This window comes from Phalaenopsis equestris, unplaced genomic scaffold, assembly GCF_001263595.1.
Source record: "Phalaenopsis equestris unplaced genomic scaffold, ASM126359v1 Scaffold000114, whole genome shotgun sequence".
NCBI lineage: Eukaryota > Viridiplantae > Streptophyta > Magnoliopsida > Asparagales > Orchidaceae > Phalaenopsis > Phalaenopsis equestris.
In genome coordinates, this window is record NW_018164556.1 from 482,579 (window position 1) to 487,926 (window position 5,348).

At 32.7% G+C, this 5,348-nt stretch overlaps 1 protein-coding gene across 1 annotated transcript in view; it reads right to left on the minus strand.

Annotated features, from left to right (window-relative positions):
- The window catches only part of LOC110021011 (NADPH:adrenodoxin oxidoreductase, mitochondrial), a 25,893-nt gene that overhangs the window by 16,837 nt on the left and 3,708 nt on the right, over window positions 1–5,348 (minus strand). The gene's annotated exons all lie outside the window — the stretch shown is intronic.

Below are 5,348 nucleotides of genomic sequence, written 5' to 3' on the forward strand. Positions count from 1 at the left end.
TTTAACGTAAATCCATCCAAATACAAAAAAAAAAACATGAAATAAATCCGACAATTTGCTAAATGTAAATTTCGCTTCCTCCTGCCAATAGGATTTATGTTGAATAAGATTTAGTAATTCCGGTAAATCGGGATTTATCAAATCCAAATGCTCTAAATCCAGAATAGTATTTGGTTCACTTAAGGGTAAAATCCATTAAATTTGTTTATGATGTTTGGCATAAATTTACTCCTGTAATTTTCTTGCTAAAGCTAAATCCCTCCTAAAGCTAAATCCCTTAAATCCACGAAATAATCGGATTTAATAAATCCAAATTCATGTTAAAACAATAATTGAATGAAGAAAAATTAGGTTTAGAAAATTTTAAATATCACGTAAATCTTGTTCAGATCCAGCCACCAAACACCCATACAAGTAAATTAAGCCCTGATAAAATGCCCAACATAAGAGATGAATTTAAGCAGATTTAAGTTAAATCATATCAAATATCTTCTTGGATTTAACAGCACTGGATTTTATGAATCCGGATTTACCGGATTTACTAAATCCTACTTAAGTGCAGCCAAACACCCCTAAAGAGTATGCAGAAATGCTAAACTAATACAAAAGCGACGCAGGATCTTAGAAAAAGAGAAAATCTAAACAGAAGATGAGAAACTGGCCTAAAAAAATTGGAATGATTGGTACACAAACTTTAAGATCCGACTATTAAAAGGTAGGGCAAAGGAGGGAAGGGTTGTTTTGAATTTCCGTACACCAACAATCTTTGTATGCCAATATGCCGCAAAGCGTGATTAGAACTTAGCATTTCATCCAGAATACAGACTCTATGTTACATAAAAAAAAAAGAAAAAATAAAGCGAGATTTATAGTTTTTGAGGCAAAAAATCCTTACAGTTATGCATGAAATACAGATGTAGAAAAAGAAAGAATCTACAAAATAGTCAGGATCTGAAGAGCTAAGTTTTTCGGTTTTCTTCAAGATCGCATCTACTGTGAAGTGAGGACGACACTTAGACTGTGGGAGAATGATGAGTTGGTTGGAAAGAGTTGGTAGGTGTTGAAACCAAAAACAAGTTTGTTTAGTGTATTTTTGAGTTATTTTTAATATTCTCAAAATAATTTAGAAATAGTTTGTTTAGTGTATTTCTGAATTATTTCAGGATTATTGAAAATAACCCATAAATAATCTGAAAATAACTCAGGAATAATCAGCGCCGCACGTAGATCTACGTCAGGTGTTCGGACAGAAAATACGCGGGTTGGAAACAAAGGAAAATTTACATATATGTCACATAATTTTTATATTATTACATTTCAGACACCACAATTCTGATTTTTTTTCATTTAAAGAATTTTACCTATATTTAACAAGATATATCTTACTTTTTTTTAATTTAATAATATGATAATATGATTGTTATGTACTAGAAAATTTTAAACATTAGAAAAATCTTAAATCTTAGCTCAATATAATTTTCCAGCACACACATATAAAAATATAAAAGAAAATATTACTATTTTATATAAAGAATCTCTAAGAAGGAAAAAAAATTACATGTTTGACTCACTTATAATAATTCATTTAAAAATTAAAAGTATGAATTTCAAATGTTATCTTTAATTAGTGAAGATGATATGACAAAAACTGAAAATCACAACTATATAGTAATAGTTTTGCTACAAATGATATAGTTATAACAATTATAATTAGTGGCAACAATAATTGTTGGTGCTGATTGATAACGATTAATGATCATTTACCTTCACTTATCTTCATGAGTTATACATTAGTTGTCAATTTGATGTTCTCTTCTCACTCTCTCCCCCTTCTCTTGTGAAGACAACCGAAACAGAGTTTTCGGCTCTGAATTTTTTACTGTATGAACTCTTTAGCGTACTCCTTGTTAAGAGTGTCTTTGTGATATATTTCTCCTCGTTAGTGTCGGATTCATTCCTATTTGTAGCATGTTTCACGCTTACCTCACATTTCTAGATATTTAATCCAAATTTGTGTTGCGGAGCACGCCCAAAGAGCAGAGCGATAGAAATCTTGAGGGAGTAGAGAGAAAAAGAAAGAGATGAAGAAATGATGAAAGGCCATACACAAACTTGCCCAATAGGGATGAATTGGAGTATGCCCGAGTTGTATGACCCATTTTATATATGAAAAGAAGATGTTACAAAAGAAGATGTTACAAAAGAGAATGAGACATAGTGCTCCATACAGAAGATAGGCTAGAGAGAGCAAAAAAAATTAGGGAGCCAAAAACCCACTAATACATGTCATGGATCCCCTGTTTATGGGAGATAGAGGGCCAAAAGCAGAAAACTTCATGTCTACCCCTGCTTTAGCATGGGTAGTGCACTTTAAAATATTATTTTTTGTTGTTGTGTATTTTTATATTATTAACTGATCCTGACACCTTTTCATATGAGCTGAACCTTTTGCTCGACAAGTCCTTCGGTTGATTGACCAAACTGGTGTCGATCAACAATTTTATCTAGGCACCAGCCGACTCTCGCTCTGAAAAGTCGGTCGACTTTGAGTATGGCAGTCGGTCGGCCATAGGATGATTTGTTACTTGGTGATTTGTGGACATCTATGGAGGATCTTTGGGAGAGTTCCACATTGATATTTGTGAGCTTGTTCGGGGTACTAAACCTTTGATTAGTCGGCGGCATGGGTGCTTGTTTCTGGTTCGGCCAGGTGGCTCTTTCGACTTCAGACTGACCTTTAGCCGATCCTGTTTGGCTGGAGACCTTCAAAAGTTTGCAAAGAAGCGGAACTTACTTTTTTTTTTTTAAATCAAGTTGAGCTCAGCAAAGGTTTTGACGGCAACATTAGCATGATCAGATGCCCCAAAATAAGCATTTTTTGCAGGTTTGCAAGCAAAAACAATAAATATAGAGAAGCGGAGCAGGTGGGGAATAGTAAGCCATCCTGCACTTTTATGTAGCGTTCGGGCATCACTTTCTGCCCCCAAAGGCTAATTTGATGTTGATCCCATCGCATCTCCAATGGCGACAACTTTATTGGAGTAAAAAAAATTATTTAATTCACTCACCCAGAATCTTCAAAAACTACGTCAGTCACATTATAAGCAACTAAAGTGTCTCTTAAGATATCTTCTTGGCACAGTTGAATTCGGTTTACATTCCAAGCAGGTTCACTCACTTTTCACACCTATGTCGACACAAGTTGGGCTAGTGATGTGACTGATAGAAGATCTATCATTGGGTACTGTACCTTCATAGGTCCTAACCATATTTCATGGAATGTGAAAAGCAACCAACTATTGCTAAGTCCTCAACTGAAGCTGAATACCGTGCAATATTTTCCGTTGTGACAAAAGTTATATGGCTAAGAATATTTCTCAAGGACTTTCAAATTTTTTGCTCAACCCTTACAACAATTTACTCTGATAACCTATCAGCCATGACTATACGTTAGAGAACCCCATTTTCCATGCACGAACGAATCATATCGAGATAGACTATCATTTCATCAGGGATCATATCCAGTCTAATGAAATTACATTACAATATTTCTCTTCGGAAGAGGCAATTAGCTAATATACTTAACCAAGGCACTTCCAGCTCTAAGATTTCACACATTCAGAAACAAACTAACAATATCACACCAGATATTATTGGTTTGTAGTTGCCTAAAACAGAGCCTAAATGAAGTCTAATTTATATATATGGGTCATTAGTTCAAAAGTTTAATAGACATATTTACCCTGTAATATCTTATTACTGCATGGTATGTTGTCTATATATAATTTTACATGAACGAAAAACATAGGAATATGAACTAGTATTTTTAAGTGTCATTTACATAAATAACATCCAATTCTTAAATATTTACATATCTAACACCTAAACTTTATTTGTTACATTTTGTCACCCAAATCTTCCATGTCACATCTATAATATTATTATTTTAACTTTCAAAAATGAAATGCATCTTTCATGCATAGATAAGGTGATGTGTAAAAATTAGTTATGTGCTAGATATGTAAATACATAGTAATTGAGTGGTATGTCAAAACAGCTCGTGTTCGGCTCGTTAAGAGGCTTGTGTTCTGCTTGTTCGCTAAGTTAACGAGCCGAACATGAACAAATATTTCTTCGTTCGTGCTTCGCTCGTTTTGGCTCGCAATACTACTTATCATATATATATATATATATATTGATGAGTAGTATTTTAAAAAAAATTAATTGACCACAAGGCTACAAAGATCTATAATTAATTAAAAATATTAATTAAGAAAATAGAAGAAAAATTATTAAATTAGATTCAAATGATGTTTTAATATAAACAATAATTTTTAAATATTGTCCAAACCCTTAACATCTTATGGCTAAGTGATTAAGGTTGTCAGAACGACTTTTTGTTCGTGAACAACTCGTGTTCGACTCGCTAAGCAAACAAGCCGAACACAAACACAGCTTTTGAGCTCGAAATACACCCCTATATATCTAAAATTTTCAGTTTTTAATTAATTCGAATGGAATTTATTTTCAAAATTTAATTCTTGAAAATCAAATGAATATTTTATAGATATTTAATACATAAAATTTGTTATATTTTAGGCAATACATAATAAATGAGAATTGTTCTGGATATATGTAAATTATTCTTTATTTGGCTCTCTTTTTATTTATTTCTAAATAACTATTGGCTATGAGTCATATTTATTTGTTTGTCTTCTTGGGGTTTTCGTATTAAAATTTATCTCCTATGTTTTTCTCAGCATTTTAAAAATAAGTTCGACCGTGAACCTGTTGATGGTCTGATTCTGGTTGGACTGAAAACCAGCTCTCCATCTAACAAAAAAAAACCGAATGGAACCGGCGATCGAACTTGTTAGAACCGGTTATCAAACCGGTCAATTGGCTGGAATCGGAGGCCGAACCTGTCAACCGATTATAAGTATACTTTTTTTATCTTATGCCAAATTTTTATTGGAAATCATGATGAATGGTTCGAATCTTGTAATATCATGAAGAAAGTGACTTTGTACTAATTATTCCCAACTTCACTTTCTTCTTTAACTTCTGTGAAAGATGCATGACTATTAGTCTATTGTTTTTTCTTTTTTACATTTTTATTTTTTTTTTTGTTATGTTTCTCTCTTGTTGACCTTCCATACCGAGTTGCATCTAATTTTTATGCCATTTAAGTTATATTTAATATTTTCTTATATTTATGACGTCACTCGATTCAACTCTCAATCCAATCTTCGTTCAACAGTTGAACCTTAACCTCTTCGTCCGTCGGTTCAATGTCCGGTCTGATTTTCTAAAACAAATTTTCTCACATGTAACAATTATAACCATCA